We start from the raw sequence: 20,337 nt of genomic DNA, 5'->3' as shown, positions 1-20,337 counted from the left end.
ACATTTGAAAATAAAATTCTTTCTTCCTTAACAAGACTTTTATCTTTAGTTAAAACAAATCCTATCTCATCCTTATTATCACCATATTCAAATTTTATTTCATTAATTTAAATCTCATCATCACTAACATATGGTTTCTTTAACCTCCATAAGCGAGATAGGAGCATTCAACAACTTCGAGTCTTTATCCAAATTTTTTTGAATGGATCAAGAAAGTTTCAAATAAAGAATCCAAGTTTTCAAATCCTCCCATCTTTCTTACAAAGGTAAAAGAAACCATCTCCACCTTGAGTAAATAGAAATCTCCTATGCAAGATGGGATCACAGTTAAATTTTTAAAAGTTAATTTAGATTGGATGAACCCCATCTTGGTATAATTGTACCTATTTGCACTCAAGGAGGGCTCTTTTGGACCAATTATTAATTTAGGTTTCATCAAGCTTATAAATAAAGGAGGTGACAAAACCTTCATAAAGAACTTGAGACCCATCAAACTCCTGAATGTAACTTATAAAATTTTGGCTAAGATATTGGCTTCTAGATTGGTCCTCATCCTTCCCAAGATCATAAGCAAGACACAAACAAGTTTTGTTAAGGGTAGATATATATTGGAGAGTCTCAACACATGTTGGGAATCTATGGACTGGGCTATATTTTTAGGACAAGATATTGTGATGATGTTGATAGACTATGAGAAAGCCTACGACAGGGTGGAATGGAGTTTCATTTTTATGATGCTAGAAGAATTAAGCTTTCCAATAATATTTATTAATATGGTGAGAATGTTATAAAAAATAGTCCACCAAGATAACTGGGGGGGTGGGGAAGTGGGGGTGGATCAATTATCTAGTAATTAAAATATTTATCAACCTTAAACAATCTTATCCATTAAACCAAAGAAAATAACAACCATAACAAGATGCACATAGACAATTACACCAAATATGTTAACTAGGGAAAACCCTTGATCAGAGGGAAAACCCTAGGTGGAATGATGCCCACAAGATGATGTACTAATGTAAATATTCCTTGTTAGAGGATGAACCCTATTAGGAGTCTATTACAACATTTAGTACATATGAGTCCCTGTTAGGAGACTTTGAATCCTTGTTAGAAGATTCCAACCCTGTTAGGAGTTGTGTCAACCCTGTTAGGAGTTGTAGAAGACAAAAGGACCCATTATCCAAATAGATTTTGGGGAAAGACCATTGAAATCACTATCCAATTGATCTCTCAACTATTCCTTATAGAATAATTGTATGTACTATACTTTAACTTCTTTCCTCTATGCTATCAACCAGACCAATCATTGGTAGACCTTGTAGACTAGGTCACAAACCTCAGATCCAACTATCAAACTTTAGATCACACAATAAAACCTCGACAATGAAGTTTCCTTCACTTCCTCTCTACTCTTCTTATCTTCACATCCTTCTCTTTGTGTTGCTTACAATAATTCACATTTCTCCTTACATGATAAAGGAAAATGTCCTTCCCTTATATCAAATCCATAAAATAATTTCTTGAGTCGGTTGTTACACCTTCTCAATTAATTATTATAGAACTACATTAAGAACACATTACACTTATCAATAACATTTATCTTTTTCCTTGTAACTTGAATAAATTTCCATACATGTAACATTATGATGAGAAAGCTTAGCCATGTCATTACCAACATGTCTTCTTTACATCTTTAACTTTGGCTTCGTAGAATAAAAAATCTACTAAGAGATATAACAAGTTTACTAGAACATGTCTTTGTAAACTCTATCTCAAAATAGTCTTCATCAAAACTTGCATAACTTCTTCCAGACTTAATATCTTATGCTTCTGAGGTTAGCTATGTATACTAGACACATAGTATAACCTCCCTTTAACGTTTCTATTGAAAGTGCTCAATGATCTGTTTGTACCAACTTGATCCTTACTACTATTCTTCTGTCAGATACCACATAAAATTGCTATGTTGACATCAATGAAAAACACAATCATGAATGTATAATATCATCATGATAATGATCCAATCATGTTTCTAAAAATACTCCCCCATAGGAATATCATCACCATTCATGCTTCCAAAAATCTCTCCCTTTTGCATTGATGGCAATATAGATGAAAAACATCTAGTTCAAAGAATACCAATTGCAAAAGACTATTAACCTTTCTTTTCAAATCCTCTTCATCAATCATTCTCTCATTGATATACCTCAATGTTCTTTCATCAAACTATCTTTCCATTTTTTACGTTCTCCTATTGTACTTCTTTCAAACATGTTGTATTTCTATTTCATGCTATAATTCTCACCCATTGACATTAATGTCAAAGGTTTCAACAACCATCAAACTTTGCAATAACTATTTCTAACTAACTCAAGTTTCCAAAGACACTATGAAAAAAAAACATCTAACAAGAGTCCTAGATGACTCTGTTCATCACAAATACTCCCCCATATAGGAAGCATCAACATTTAGTCTAGACAAACAATAACGCTCTATTACATTGGACAAATGCACTCTTGCATCATCTACTTTGATGTAGGAAGGGGTATAACCCCTAACGTACCTTGAAAATACTCAAAAGTCTCTTTGGAAAGAGGCTTAGCAAAAATATCTACAATCTACTCTTTGGTGTTTACATATTCCAATCTAATTTCCTTTTCTACAAATTTTTCTCTCAACATGTGATACTTAATAGAAATGTTCTTGGTCTTAGAATGAAACACTAGATTCTTAGACATATTTACTTTGCTTGTGTTGTTATAATGTATGACAACAGGTTCACTAAATTCTATCCTTATATCCTTCAACATTTTCTTCATCTAAAAAACTTGATTACATTTTTTTGCGACTACAACATATTCTTCTTTCACTATACTTTGTGAGATACAATCCTGCTTCTTGCTTAGCCAAGAAACCAATCGTCCTCCAACAAAGAAGGATCCACCATTAGTGCTCTTTCTATCATCCATACTACCTACCCAATTAGCATCAATATAAGAATATAGAGTGAAATCATTAGATCTATCATACCACAATCCAAACTTAGGTGTTCCTTTTCAGTATCTAAATATCCTTTTAATTGCTACACAATGTGCTTCTCTAGGATCAACTTGGAATCTTGCAATAATTCCAACTGCATCTGCTATATCTAGCCATGTGTGAGTCAGATATTACAATCCTTTTTATATCATAGATCTATACTTCTACTCAATAGTAGGTGTCTCATCCTTTTTAGATAACTTGTGTCTAGTTACCATAGGTGTTCCAATGGCTTTACATGTTTCCAAACTAAACCTTTTCAGTAAATCTTTGTAATATTTAGTCTGACAAATAAAGATTCTTCCTTTGTCCTACATGATTTGTAATCCTAGAAAATATTTCATTTCTCCTATCATGCTCATTCCAAATTCCATCTTTATTTCTTCTGTAAAATTGTCACATTCATCATCATTTCTTGCAAATATGATATCATCAATAAATATTACCAAAACCATTAATCCCTCATCAATTTCTTTCTAGTATAGATTACTATATGCCATACCTTTTCTATATCCAAGATTTGTCAAATGCTTGTCGAACCTTTCATACTAGGTTTCTTGGTGCTTGTTTCAAGCCATACAATGCTTTCTTCAATTTGCATACTATTTCCTTGTCATCTGTTATAGGACAACCTTCAAGATGTTCTATGTATCCCTCTTCCTAAGCTTATCCATTCAAAAATGCTAACTTGACATCCATATGATATACTTTGAATTTCTTGTATGTTGTGTATGCTAAGAATAACCTTACTACTTCTATTCTCACCATAAGAGCATAGGTTTTTTCATTGTCTATTCCTTCTTGCTGTGAGTAACCTTTACATACCAATCTTGCCTTGTCCTTTATAACTTCTCCTTGTTCATTCATCTTGTTCCTAAATACCCATTTTGTTCCTATCACATTCTTGTTTGCTAATTTGGGGAACAATTCTCATGTCTCATTCTTTACCATCTGATCCAGTTCCTCTTTCATAGCTTGCTTCCAATAGTCATCTTTACATGCTTCATCTACATTCTTAGGTTCACCTTGAGATACCAAACATAGTTTTTCATTGATTCTACTTCTTGTCATCACACCTTTATCTTTGCTTCCGATTATATGCTCAATTGGATGATTCTTTGTCATATTCTTACCCAAAGTAGGAGTTATTATCTAAACTCTTAGCTCTATTGAAGGTTCTGAGCTTTGTTCCTGCCTTATCTCTTCTTCATTTTGCAAATCATTGTTAGTCTCAAAGAATACTTAATCAATCTTTGGTTTAGTAACAACATCATCATCTGAATTATAATCAGCTACTCTTTCCTATATCCTAAATTTATCATCAATTCTTACATTTTCACTTTCCATAATAGTCTTAGTTCTTAGATTATAACATCTATAAGCCTTTCTTTTCAATGAATAACCAAGAAATATACCTTCATCACTTCTAGCATCAATCTTTCCAATATCATCATCTGTTTTGATATAACACTTACTACAATTTTTTTTGAAATACTTAACTGTAGATGAGTGACCAAACCACAATTCATAAGGGGTCTTGTTTGCATGTTTCCTAACTTGCAATCTATTTATAGTGCAGACTACTATATTCACAACTTCTCTCCAAAACATCTTGGATACATCATTCTTAGCTAACGTAACTCTTGTTAGTTGCTGCTTCTAGATTAGATTGTGTTGGAATTTTTACCATCAAAATTTTTTTTTGAATGACATTACATGATTCATCATCAGGATGAGAGAGCAAGAGTTGCAAAAAAGTGAGTTGCAGATTGGGACAGACTCCAAAGATATAGGGTACTAGAGAGAGAGAGAGAGAGAGAGAGAGAGAGAGAGAGAGAGAGAGAGAGAGAGAGAGAGAGAGAGAGAGAGAGAATAAACTAAGGGAGGACATCATGACTAACTCTAAAAGCATAAGGAATAAGTACAAAAAAAGACAAGAGAGAGAAAAATTAAAATGCCATGATAGAATCAAAATAAACATCCCAAGATAGAATACAAATAAAAAATGATAGAAGAGGAACATGAGTAAACTTGGCATACCACACAACACAAAGCCTATGTTGAGCTATGTAAATCTATGCAAAAATGCCACTATATATATGTGTGTGTGTGTGTGTGTGTGTGTGTATACACATGTATATTTATATTGTAAATGTATATATGTATATACACATATATAAACATATATTCATTTACATAAATATATATATATATCTCTATAAATACACATCTATGTATATATATATATTACCATAAACATATGTACTATAGATGCATAGGCATATATATGCATATACATGAATTTACATAAATGAGCATACGATATATATAAATATTAATATGCATAGCAATACGCTCACAAAAAAACATAAAATCAAGAGATTAGTTATGATGGTTAAAATTCCAACACAATATAATCCAGAAGCAACAACTAACAAATCTAATGGATTATGGAAATCTGATCTCTCTAGTGTAACTTTTGTTGCTTCTATTACTGACCTATTTCTTCTCTCTTCGATGCCATTTTATTTAGGGGTTCTCAAAGCTGATAACTATCTTTTAGTTCTATTAGCTTCACAAAGATGTTAAACTCATTTGAAGTAAACTCTCCTCCTCTATTTGATTTTAAACATTTAATCTTCATACCTAATTCATTCTTAAATCTATTCTTGAATATCTTGAACTTATCAAATGCCTTAGATTTTTCTTTAAGAAATGCAATCCACATCATTCTAGAAAAGTTATAAACTAAAAACATGAAGTACCTTTCATCTTAGAATCCTTTAGTCTTCGTAGGAACACTAAGATGTATATGCACAATCTCCAATTTTGTTGTAGTAGTAAAATTTCTACTGGGAAAATAAGTTGTGTTACGCTTTGCCAAAAAACACTCCTTGCAAATTATGTTAGTAGACTTTATGATCTTAGGAAAATCTCTAACTGCAAACATACTACTAGTCGTCACAATACTGTCAAAGTTTATATTACAAAATCTCTTATGTCATAGCCAACTATCATCTACCTTTGCAACCAAACATGTCATTTCATTAGGATTCAACTAAAATACATTACCTCTAGATCTGGTTCATATTCTAATTACCTTTCCATCTTTGTCTCTGATTATGCATGTCTTTTATGTGAACTGCAACTAAAAACCTTTATCCACTAGTTGGCCAACATTCAAAACATTGTGCTTCAGACCATCAACAAAATATACATCCTTAGTGTTACTTTTACCATCAAGAATTATAGATCCAGTACCTTTAACATGACATGCTGCATTATTTCCAACTTTGACAATGCTTCCATCCTGACTTTTGAAGTCAACAAACTTGTTCATATCACTAGTCATATGATGTGAACAACCACTATCGATTATCTAATCAGATTTCTTTTCAACTTGTGATACCAAAGCTATTTTCTCTAGACTTTCTTCTTTAATTGCTACAAATCCTATTTCATCATCAGTAGCACTTACTGCTTGTTCATTTGAATCATCTTCTTCATTTACATAAAAACACTCTCTATCTCTTCTAGGTTTGAAATTTCCTATCTACTTTTTCTCTCTTTTAGGACACTTAGATGGATAATGACCAAATTCATTTTAAGTCCAACATTTAAAGATTTTCTTACCATCTTTTTCTCTTCTTACCAAAAGGGCTACTCCTTCTTCAATCTTTCTATCTCATCAAGTCTGCTACTACTAGAAAAGTCTCCTCTAGCACTTGTGCTCCTTGATAAACTAGGTTGAATATTCAAGGCATTGAAAGCTATTTCTATTCTGCTTAATTCTTTGGATTGTCTAAGCTCATTCTCAACTACTTCAATTCTCCCAAGCAATGTCTCCTTTGTGAAATATTTGGTACAAGATATCAACAACTATATCATTTGAACTACAAAATTAAATGATGATGTTGAGCTCTTCAATATCTTCCATAATACCTCATCATCTTCTTTGGTTCCTCCTTGAGATTTGATACCTATAGTAATTTCTAATATTCGTCCTACATATGTTCTTATAGATTCATCTTCCATCATTTTAGCATCTTCAAATGCACAAATCTAACTTTGTAGCCTAAATTTCTTAGAATTTTCATCACTTTCAAAACTATTTTCTAAAGCTTTGCAAATCAAATGAGAAGTATCAAGTTATTTTACCTTGTTGTATTCAATTTCAGGAAGTGCAGACAGTAGTGCTTTTCTAGCTCTCATGTCACACATGAAGAGATCTCTCTCTTCCTTGGTACAAAATTCCAAATCACTTTCAACAATGATTGCCTTTGATGGTTTTGTCAAGATCCAATATCTTGGACCTATACATTATAGATGTGTCTTCATCTTTTCCTTCTAGCTATCATAATTTGTCCATCAAACTTCAGACTATCTTTTCTAAACATGTTTTCCATGGATCTCCCAAAGTTGTTAAACTTTATCTTCAAGAACTTGAGGCTCTGATACCAATTGTTAGAAATAATAGTCTACCAAGATAACTAAGTGGATTGGGGGGGGGGGGGGGGGGGGGGGTAGGTGAGGTGAATCGGGTAGGTGGGGTGAATCAGTTATCTAATAAATAAAACATTTATCAACCTTAAACAATCTTATCTATTCAACCAAAGAAAACATGAACCATAACAAGATGCATATAGACAATTACACCAAATATGTTAACTAGGGAAACCCTTGATCAGAGGGAAAACCCTGGTGGGAATGATGCCCACAAGATGATGTACTAATATAAATATTCTTTGTTAGAGGATGGACCCTGTTAAGAGTCTATTATAAAATTTAGTACATATGAGTCCTTGTTAGGAGACTTTAAATCCTTGTTAGAAGATTCCAACCCTTTTATGAGCTATGCCAACCTTGTTAGGAGTTGTAGAAGATAGAAGGACCACTGTCCAAAAAACTCTTAGGGCAAGACCACTAAACTCACTATCCAACTAATCTCTCAATTATTCCTTGTAGAATAATTGTATGTACTATACTTTAACTTCTTTCCTCTGTCTTGTCAATCAAACCAATCACTTTTAGACCCTGTAGACTAGGTCATGAACCTCAGATCCAAGTAATAAAGTTTGGATCACACAATAAAACATCAGCAATGAAGTTTCCTTCACTCTCGCTCTACTTTATTTATCTTTTCATTTTGCTCTTTGTGTTCCTTATAGTAATTCAAATTTCTCCTTACTTAATAAAGGAAAATATCCTTCCTTAATACTGAATCCAAATTTTTTTTTCCTAAGTTGGTTGTTACACCTTCTCAATTAATTTTTATAGGACCACATTAAGAACACATTACACTTAGTGATAACATTAATCTTTCACCTTACAACTTGAATAACTTTCCATACATGTAACATTATATCAAGTGAGCTTAGCCATGTCATCACCAACATGTGTTCTTTACATCTTTAACTTTAGCTTCTCAGAATAAAAACTATGCTAAGAGACATAACAAGTTTATCAGAACATGCCTCTATAAACTCTATCTTAGAATAATCTTCACCAGAACTTGCATAACTTCTTCCAAACTTAATATCTTATGCTTCCAAGCTTATTTGTGTATACTAGACACATAGTATAATCTCTCTTTAACCTTGCTATTGAAAGTACTCAACGATCTATCTGTACCAACTTGATCTTTACTATTGTTCTTCTATTAAATACCACAGAAAATTTCTATGTTGACATCAATGATAAACACAGTCATGAGTGTAACATATCATCATGATAATAATCTAATCATGTTTCTACAATACTCCTCGATAGGAATATCATCAATATTCATGCTTCTAATAGAGAATTCTATCAAAAGATGAACATGTGTCAATTAAAGTGAATGGTATGAGATACAAATGCTTTAACTTGACAAGGTTTGTTAGGAAGAGATGCCCCCTTTCCTCTGCACTATTTGTAATTGAGGCAGAAGCCTTGCACTACCTACTAAGGGACGTGTCTATATCTCTTAAGGTCTCAAGCACTCTCCTATCAAATGATAGTTAGATAAAAAATATCCAATTTGCAGATGAGACATTAATTCTATTCAAACTTGATGAGGTTAATATAAAAAGCATCTAATGGGTAAACAAGATTTATTTTGTATAGCCTTGGGAAGAAAGATATTAGTCTCTAAATGATGCAGGAGCATCCTAGGTGTAAGAGAAATCTTGTATCACCCAAAAATATTTTATTTTTGGTCTTTTTTATTTTAATAAGGGTTAGTAGACAAGGGGGTTACTATTTCTGGGAACTTTCTATTTTTAGTTAGTTTTTCATTCAAGCTCAAAATGTTCTCATTTTCTACATGGAGGTTCAATTTAGAATTATAAGCTACCATAAAAATCTCATTACTCCAGCTTAAGTATCAGAGAAGTTATTGCAGATTTTTGGTGGAAATATTTGTAGAAAAATCTTCAAGCTCATCATTGGAGGCCTTAGAGTGCTCAGATGAGGTCTAAAAACTTGACAGAAGGGCACTAGCATAGTTTTGAGTCTATAGATCAGGACCTGACATTTCTAAAAAGTGGTTGTAATAGCCTTATGAAGTTGGGCTACTTGAAAATTCTAAAATAATTGGTCAAAGATGTATTTAGCCAACTCTATATGTATTATTAGGGTCTTTTGGCCCTAGGTATTAAGTTTGAGCATCTAGAACCTTCTTGGATGACATAAAATTGCCTATTTAAGAAAGGCCCAAACATTGTCTAGGATAAGTACGGGTGGTAGTTCGCAGCTTAGTCTTGTAAATTACTGTAATGAAGGCACCCATGTGGGTTAGCATATTGTACTTTTGAATTCTGTAATTCCAAATTTGTGGCACAAATAAAAATTCCAATTTTTTGTTCTCACATTTGTTGTTGTTTCTTTATTTCTGTTATGGTTTATGGTATTAAGGGGAGCACCCTTCATGACTAAATCCATACATTTGGGATGAGACCTTGATCCTCTTGTGTAGTGCAAAAAATATGCTATAAGCTGGGGAGGCCCTAACCAAGTAGTTAAATACCTTGGAATATCCTTTTCCATCACCCCAATATTAATGACATGTAGATTTGAGTCAAATAGAAAATCAATGGCACAATTCACAAATGGAACACATTTTATCTATCTTTGGTAGGTATAGTTTAGGTTTGTTAGAAGATCCTCTCCTCTTATTCTATTTATTTCTTGTCAGCATGGATCTTTAATGTTAATCACTTTGAATATCTTCAAAAAATTATTTGGGACTTTCTGTGGTATGATGGGAAGGGTAATGGTAAGACTCATGTGTTCAAATGGAATTGTTGCACAAAAATAAAAGATTTAAGGGGTCTTGGATTGAAAATTTTGAGAGTTCAAGGGATGGCACTAATTGTGAAATGGATTGCTAAAGCCTCACAAGGAGATGAGCCTTGGAAAATACTCATCAGACAAAATTTAACAAGAGGCTTTCCATGTGGAGAAAAGTTTTGGAATAACTAGAATTTTCTAGATTTTTTAGCTCTCGAATGTAAAACATTGGTGGGAGGATCTAATGTCTTCAAGGAAATTTACAATTTGAAAAAGTTGGGGTAACATTAGAACCTTGTTGGGGACTATTCTCAAAATAGAGGAAGGTAATAAATGGTGTGACAACAACTCTATTTGGTGAAGTCTGAAAAGTAGCTCTAAGACTCTAGCCCTAGTATAGGGATGCTCAACAAAAAAATGGGTCAAAGTTGGTATTAAAACCTTTAGAGACATCTTGTGTAATGATAGTCTTAGAGACTAGATTGAACTTAAATCTAGCTATTTCCTACATGATTCTCATAGAAAAAGTTTCTCTATAATTATTAATGCCCTTGATATTGTAGGGGTTAGGAGGAGTTATTGTTCTCTTGAATCTTGATAGTTCTAGTTGAGATGGCATGAATCCTCTCCCTTACACCTTTTAGATCTAATATTGTTCTCTTGAACCTTGTTTCTAGTTGAGATGGCATGAATCCTCTTCCTTAAACCTTTTAGATCTAAGTATGTCTACTCTGCCATCACCTCCAACACTATTATCCTTGATCATCTTAATACTAGTTGGAATCTCTCCCTTACCCATAATGATTAGAAGAAAATTGTCACCCATGTTTGGGCTAGACCTATAGAACCTAAAATTGTTTGCTTCCTTTGGAGAAATTTTCTACATAAGTTTCCATTCACTAAGCTAGGAGGGGATCCTAATATCTGTGTTGTTTGTTATTACCCAGAATCTATTACTCATGTTTTGTTTTAATGCCCTTTTGCTCATGATATCTAGCATATGTTTGGTTTTGTATTTGATGAAAATTTCTTTATTGAGAACATTATAATTGGTAAAATCTATTGTGGCAACAATTATCTTAATGTATTATGGTCTATCTTTTCTTCATTTATACTCTAGTATTTAAGGAAACTTATGAACAATAACATATTTTAGGGTAAAGAAATAATTCTTATTGAGTCTCTAAGGAGACTCATAAGGGTTGACATTGTTGTGCAGTTAATTGGCATCTTCAAGATGAAAGAGGAGCAATTATGGAAATTCATGCAGGAAGGTAAAGGTCTACTAACTAAAAAGGACCTTAAGTAGCTAGATCTAATACATGAAACTTCTGTGTAATCTATTTTTGTCTCCTTGATATGCAATAGTAATAAAATAATAGAGGCCAAGGTCATTAATTAAACAAAAAAAGGTAAAATACTCTATAATTTTTATTTCCTAAAATTAGATCAAACTTACTAACATTATATCCACATTTCAAAAATATCATATAAATTAATAAAAGGAAAAAGATTAAATATAAATCTAAAAATTAGAAAAAAAATAAGAAAATTTATATACATACATATGTAATGAAAAATTGAATTAACATCATATTTAACATTTGTTTCTAAATGTATATGTATATATATGTGTACGTGTATGTGTATGTGCATATGCATATGCATATGGATATGTATGTGTATGTGTATGTGCATGTGTATGTGTATGTGTATATGTATGTATATGTATGTGTATGTGTATGTGTATGTGCATGTATATACATATGTATATGTATGTCTATATGTATGTGTATATATATGTATATGCATATGCATATGCATGTTCATATGTATTATTAGAGTAATTAGATATTTTCTAATTAACTCTAGTTCGCTTAAGAAAAACTTTAGGCATATAATAATTAATTCGTTTATTAATTATTATTATGCAACCTAGGTTAGACCTTTTTAGGATTTTGATCTCCTTTATAAGGATGATCTCTCATTGTAAACATTTATTGAGAATTGAGATTAATTTATTTTATTGAGAATAACAATTTATCTTCTTGCTCATCAAGAATATCTCATCTATGGATCTAGCATTTCTAGCCTCCATAGCTTTTTGCTTCTCTCTTTTGTGATAGGTGTTTGCATGTAGGAGATTATTGGGAGCTGTGGGGTTGATCTTTCACCAACTTCTACATGGTATCAAAGCTCTAGACCTTCATGCTCCTGTTCTATTTGTGAGAGATTTGAAATCGGTTTTCAGATTTGAACTTTCAACATTTTTTTATTGGATCTAGGGGGTCACTAATTTTCAAGGCACTTTGAGTCCAAATGAACATCACCATTGAGCTCATAGTGCTCAAAAACCCCCATTTACATACAAAATACATCCAATTTGGACGCTACTGAAACTTAAGGCAATTTTTTTTGTATCTAGGCCATTTTGACTTGGGCAAACAAATCAAGGCAACACTTTTAAAAAAATGTAATCAAATTTATTTTGGTTAAAAGTGCATTTTTTTTGAAGTGCATGCTTGGTGGTTTGGGAAATAGTGTTTTTCCATCCATGGGTATCTTTTTGTGGAAAAAGGCATCATCTATACATCTACAGAGATCTATGGTACTTGTGCATAAAAAAATACAAGAAAAGTTGTCTTAGACACTTGTGGGTTCTATTATGTGATCTATGTGCATCATTACTTGGAGTACATGTAGTGATGGGGGTTATTTTTTAATCTCACGATGCCATTGTTTTTGGCATCTTATTGGAGTAGCCTTGTTTTTTAATAAAATACATGGTGTTTCGGTAAATCCTACCAAATTTGGTGAGCCAACTATCTTTGGCCCCAATCATTGGCAGACCTATGATGGATGCAATTTTTTTGGGGGTCTCTCATCACATCTAGCCACACCTTGCTTTTGCACCATGACCTTTCACAGGTTTATGCCGTAGGCTCCAAACTTTGAATATGCCTTATTAGAGGCCCCACACTTCAATTTAGGCATCATCTTAGCCTCATACAAGCTCACACAAGTAAACCTAGGCCTTCAATCTATCCCACCATTTTTCTCAAGCTCAACATTGCCTTTTTTGTGAGATTGAGTTCTAGGGTCAACATTTTGTGGTTGGTGGATTGGTGGAGTTTATTGGCGACAAATTTTGGATCTTGCAAAGTGGGGTTAATGAGATTGAAATCCATCCTTGGAATATGTGTGCAATTTTGGGGAGACTCACACCTTTTTGGGCTAACATGGTGTTGATTGGGAATGATTGGAGTTTTTTGGTCGAATCTAATGTGAAGTCAGTAACATCTTTAATCATCAAACCCATAATTCTTTCTGGCATTTATGACTTATGGAACTTTGACATCCTCAAAAAATGACTATGGTTGGAGATTGCATACATTTATGGAGGCACCTCTCTCATCCAACTATCTCAGCTAGTTAACAACTTTTTAGATTAGGGGATGAAGCTCTGCATTATTACAAGCCTTTTGAAAAGTTTTTTTCTAGTTGAAATCTATGGTTTTTGGTTTTTAAGGGAGGTATTTGCTTTACCCATGTGACTTGCTAAATTTTGGTGGTTATTTATCATGATGGATTGGTGATTTTTGTTTTGGCATCCTTCTATTCTCATGCTTCTTGTGGCACATGCATGGTACAAGTCAATGATGTTCTCACTGGGCTTTACTCGATGTCTTTCCACACCAACTCTCAATTGGTTGATGTTTCTATTGGTGCAGGGTACAAAAACTATTTGTTGGAGTATAGAAATATGGAGGGAGAGAATATTCAAAATGCAAAGCAGGTTGCTGGAAGGCATACAATTAGAGGCTCAACTGCAATTGGCTACATATCTTCTCTGTCAATCAGACTACAAAGCTATGGTAATAGAAAGAAGTATTGAAAATCTGTGTGGGTACTCTTTGCACAATAACCAGTTGTCCCCCCATCAAAGAAAGGGTCACTACAAAATATCTCTTAAAGACCACAAAGTCTATGACTTACAGGAGACATGGTTCTTTTGTGTCAAAGATGGGTGTCCTTTTTCATTGAACAGATGCCCATGTTCTTTCTCCACCCATGTGGTCTTCCAAGATAGATGTTTGGAGGGAGACACTTTCCTCTATCCACAATGAACATTTTTTAAAGGGTAGTGATTTTTCCAATGGACTTCAAGTGTTTTTCTATGATATGTGTGTTTATCTAGACCACTTTTGTGTGATTAGAAGTGATTTGGGCACAATTTTTTTTTGATTGAAGACACCACCCATCCACTGGCCTTAAATGTGGGTAGACTTATTTGGTGTAGGACCACCCATGTTTTTAATTTCAAACATACCATTTTTTGGCCATCAATTTTTAATCCTACACTGGCTCTTTTACCAGTGACACTGATTTTTTGCAATCTTTGTCTTGTTTCTGGTGGTTGGAATTTTTTTCCAATAGGGATCATTTTAAGACATTTTTTTTTGCCTCAATGATCATTTAACTGTCAAATTTGGGCTCATCACTTGCTAACATCAGCATTACATCAACATTCCTATCACCTCCTTGAACTTTGTTTGGACCTACCTTCACATTTTTGCTCATATCTCGGGCATATGGACTCCGTTTTCCAAAAATGAGATATTTCTAGAAGGCTAGTTCTAAGCCTATCATAGTGGAATAGTTAGCTTTTAGTTTTGATGAATTTTTCTTCTATCAAAGTCAAGAGTTTAGTTTTGTACTCCAAGAGGCATATCTTGAGCATCCAATCTCTAAATTGGGAATTCTTTATATCACTAGAAAGGTTTTTCCAAGCTCTTTTTAGTGATGCTATTTATTTTTCCAGATTTTTCTTTAGGTACATCCTATGTAGTCTTTTACATTTTTGCATTCTGGTGGATAGCTTGGTTGTTTGAGGTTTGAGGATTAATTTATTAATTCAAATGATTCTTCATAACTTGTACTATCTATTGTATTAGTATTATGTCTTTTTTGTTCTATTTAGACATAATTTGTATGCATTCTTGCAAATGCACTAAGATAAAGTGCCATTCTGAATCTGCATTTTTATTTAAGTAGTTTTTCCTTGTTTTTCCTTTTTATTAGAGTAGTGTCATCTGAGTACACTCATGCAGATTATTGTATTCTTGGGATTCATCATATCTTGTGCCTTATTATACATGCACTACTCTAATAAAGTGCCATGGGGGTTGATGTTTTGCGTTTTTTTACCATCTTCCTTTATCCAGTGAGTGTCCTTTCCATGACATTAGCCTCATGACATGTCTAAGATTAATCACCTCAATACACACATATGTAATCTTTTGTGCATCTTGATTATGGTCCCGATGCACAATTCTTTTGGCCCACTTTTCTAGTTGCCTATCACCTCACCCTTGTCTACATTAGAGGGTTCTTCTATTGTTTCTCTTGCTTCCTTGGTTCGATTGATCAACTCTTTAGGCTTTACTGTTTCAACTATCTATACCTTTGAGTTTAATTGTTTTCCTTTGTGTACCTCCTGATTTGATGTAGATTACAATCTTCTCTACCTGGTTAGGTTCTATTTCAGTGGAGGTTCTTTAGATCACTAGTTACTTTTGATAGATCTTGTAGCTTCTACATGCTTTAATGGTGCTCTCCATGATCATCTATTATTCCTATCTTCTGGGACATTCCCTAGGTTGGAGGCTTCTTTAGTCCTTCACTACTTTCTTTCAACATTTTTCCCATCTCTTTTTGGAGTAGGATTTTTCTCATGTGGCTTTCTCTATTTCTCCTCTTTTCAGAGATTTGGTTGTGCTTGGGTACCTCATTAGGCCTTATTTTTTGAGACCCAAATCTACTTTCTATAGTAGTTTCTAGGTTTTACCTACTCCCTAAGTTCATCTTTTTTTTTTTTTTTTGTGGGGGGCTGGGGGGGTGTTAGAGTAACTAGATATTTTTTAATTAACTCTAGTTCACTTAAGCTAAACTCTAGGCATATAATAATCAATTCTTTTATTAATTATTATTATACAACCTAGGTTAGACCTTTTTAGGGTTTCAATCTCCTTTATAAGGACAATCTCTCATTGTAAACATTCATTGAGAATTGAGATTAATTCATTTTATTGAGAATAGCAATTTATCTTTTTGCTCATCAAGAATGTCTCATCTATAGATCTGGTCTAGCCTCCATAGCTTTTTGCTTCTCTCTTCTATGATAGCTGTTTGCATGCAGGTGATTCTTGGGAGCTATGGGGTTGATATTTCATCAACTTCTATATGTATACATATATGTATATGTATATGTATATGTATACATATATGCATATCTATATATTATAAATTAAATTAATATCATATCTAATAATTATTTAAATTTAAAATAGAATTAATATTATTAACTTCTTACATAAGTCTATGAAATGAATAATATTAAGCTTATGCACATGCTATTTAAAATTTAATTACTAATTCATAATCAAGTTTAATAATTGAGAGGGGGAGGATAAGTTAGTCCCACACACTTATTAAAAATTTTCAACTATGAGTAATACTTAACAACTATCAACCAATACTTAACATCTATCAGTTAATGCATAGTAAGTCATCATGAAAAAAAACATGAAAGAACATAAACATTGATATAATGAACACGAAGATTTAATTGGAAACCCCAATTTGGAAAAAACCACCAAGAATCTAATTCTCACAAAATGAAAAATATTTGTTAAGGGGTCATTTGTTAAGGTGATTTTTACAATAGGGGATAACTATTGTAAATACCCACTATAATAAGGGGTACTATTAGTAGGTTTCACTACTAGGGTGGCTATACCTTAGAAATATAGTAAGCTTAATGACTCATGGGATTATAGCCAATATATGAAAAATAAAGTAGAACCACCACACAATATAGTAATCAAATCTCTACAATAGATTTTTTCTACTACATGTACCCTCTCTAAGAAAGTATCTTAGTAAGTTTGTACTTACATCACATATAGCTCACCTATAAGAAAATCACATAATCACATATCAAAACTCACTACATCCATCCACTTGTGATAAAAATTTATTTATACTAGATGTAACTCCTCAAACCAATTAGTAAGAATAGGTTTGAAAAGGGTCACACTAAAAAATCATATGATAAGAATGATATGTAGACCACCTCAACCAATATAATGGTCCTTGAACAATCTAACATGCTATAAAAACATCACCAACTTCATTACCAATGGTTATTATGAACATGTTAGGAAGAGGTGTTGGGACCAAAAATATGATACACAAAGGAGTGACCCAAAATAAATGATCCACCAAAATATTACACACCAAGTAGATTATTTAGTACTAAAAAGATCTACCACTGAGGCATAAAAATGGTAAAGTATTTAAGATACAACCAGTGATAAAATCAACACCTAAAACATAGGCTATCAATTCATAATAATCAATATACAATTGATTGATACACCAATTGTGTCAATATGTAGCTATTGAAACAAATTAGGCTGAGAAAATCTATTGACTAAATGAGAACCATCAACCTCACATTTTAATAGGGAGATCCTATAATTTCCACACTAGGTAGAATTGTGAACCACTATTGGGGACCAAAGTTTCCACACTAGCAGTGGCCTCAAATTTGGCATATGGCTTCATCTTATTCCGCTCTTTCTTTCTCTTCACTTATTGTTTTTGGTTCATGTTATATCATTCTCATGCATGTCCTTAAAAATGTATATCCTATGAGATGTAATCTTGTATAATTGATCCTTATTATAAAGTACATTTAAATGTATGAATCAATGAGATGCTTAGTAGTGGTTTATGTGTATCCTTGTTGATATTGAACACACTTGTTATGATTCTTCCCTTGGTCTCTTTTAAATATAAAGGCTACCATGGGAAAACTTCTATTGGTGTTCTAAAATGATCTTATTTATTCTTATGTAGGCTTGGAGAGTGATTTAGTAATTCCCTAAGGTAGAGTTAGTTGCATTCTCATCATGCATTAAATTCAATGTAGTTTCATGTCTTAATTCTTAGCATTTTTTTAGAGCTCATAGATTAGTATATGCTCTCATAGTCGAGAATCTATAGAGATTGATGCCTATGACCTATAGAGTAGTGTTTCTTCTTCTCATGTTTGAGACTTTTTAGTCTTAGTAAAAATATAATCTTTGGATCAATGTCTACATTCTCTAGACAAACATCCTCACTCTTTAACATCTCTAACCCACGGTTCAATGTCTCTACCTCTCTAGAATAAGACACTATAGTAAAAAAAGAGGTATCTAGTTATTGTTTCATGTGTTCATTAATTGACATTTATGTGTTTTGATATCCTTTCCTATCCTAGCATATGATATTTATGTGTCATTAGCTTGTTTTGTTAGAGTGTTCTTTGGGTTCTTATCTCTTAATGATTATTAGATGAGTTAATATGTGGATAAGTAAACTTTGTAAGCTTAATCATCATAGGAACACATTGGGAAAAAAATATTATGTGGACATTTTCTAAGGATTAACTTTTTCTCCTTTATTGGTAGTTGCAATTAGTTCCATATTGACCTCTTGTAACTCATTGGACATTATCTAATATTTTTCTTATTATATTCTAACCCCATGTCCCCATGTGGCTACTTAAGTCTGCTATGTTCTTAAAATTAAGCAACCAGAGTGTTCCCATGACATTTTCCAATCATGAAAGAAGGATAATATAGAATCTATCCTTACTTTTGTGGATCAGCCATCACTTACATTTTAAATATAAGCATTGAAAAAGGGGGGTTGGAATAATCAACATATCCTTATTGAGAAAAATGATAAATGGATCCACAAAATATTTTCCCTCTCATTTTTTTCTCCTCTTGTTTCTCAATACATTTTTCTACATTATTTTTATTAGAATTTATTAATACATTCTATTTATGTCTGCCAAAAAATAAGCAGCAACAAAAATCAATAAGCATGGGGCTACCTGCTCCATAAATTGCCACTAGAAATGTTGAGCAATGACTGGTAGCCAAAATAAGCCTAGCAACCGCATGGGGACCTAGCCTAAGTGTGTTTTAGGCCTTGAAAGTGTTTCTATACTTCTAGTCTTTCATGATCTTGTAACAATGACCACATCCATATTTATGTTGTTTTTATGTTATGCACATGGTATGATATTGGTCAAAAATTACATGCACATTTTACCCTTAGTTTTGAGAGTTCCTTTGTGGTGAGAAATTTGTAACCTTGACAATTTAATGTTGAGAAATTATTAATATCTCAAGGAAGGATGAGATTACAAGTGTTATCCCTAACTAATATTGTAATTGATAGAGGGAGATTGTTAGGTGATGATACTATGCATGTATGTAAAAGAATCATATTAGTTGTTATATTATTATCGATGTCAAAGTATTAATTGGCTAGACATTATGCTAACTCAGGAAAGTACCATATCATTTGATTGATGAAGAGGATTTAAAGAAAGTATGATGAAGTCAAGAGTTGATATGTAAGGTATTTAGTGGGTACTTCAATGAATTGGACAATGATTATCTAATATTTGTTTGATTATTTTACAATCATATATTAGCGTAATGTATGGAAGATCACAAGATTAATCGAGTCATGCAAAGCTAATAAAGGGAGACTATATTCATCGGGTGACAACAATATTGCTTGATTGATTGCAAATGAAGAAGGAATAATATATTTTTGCTCGAGAAAGTTAGTATTAACTAAGTTATATCTTGCCTAAGTAGATGTAATGTTTACTGAGTGATAACTAGATGAATAGGATTGAGAAATTGGAAATTGAGGTTGACTTTTGATGGAAATATGAAAAGTTCAAGAAGTTACAAATAGAGAGTCAGCGTTTGTTGCAAGATCTATGATGGAGAAAAATAAAGAAGGATCTAACAAAGGAAAATGAAGAAGGATAAGGATGGACACAAAGGTATATGTATTTAGTTATATTTTTATGTGTCTAAATTCAATGTATGAAGGAGTTCTATTGTAAACCTAAGATCATCGATTTTGATTACAAGGAAAAATGATGGA

At 32.7% G+C, this 20,337-nt stretch overlaps 1 protein-coding gene across 1 annotated transcript in view; it reads right to left on the bottom strand.

Moving 5' to 3' along the window:
- The window catches only part of LOC149574751 (WAT1-related protein At5g07050-like), a 108,478-nt gene that overhangs the window by 62,717 nt on the left and 25,424 nt on the right, over positions 1-20,337 (bottom strand). The window lies entirely within an intron of this gene.

Source organism: Cupressus sempervirens, chromosome 2, assembly GCF_028749045.1.
Source record: "Cupressus sempervirens isolate cs-2001-9-10 chromosome 2, ASM2874904v1, whole genome shotgun sequence".
In the NCBI taxonomy this organism is placed as follows: Eukaryota; Viridiplantae; Streptophyta; class Pinopsida; order Cupressales; family Cupressaceae; genus Cupressus; species Cupressus sempervirens.
The sequence above is the reverse complement of the archived record's forward strand: the minus strand, read 5'-3'. Positions and strand labels throughout refer to the sequence as shown.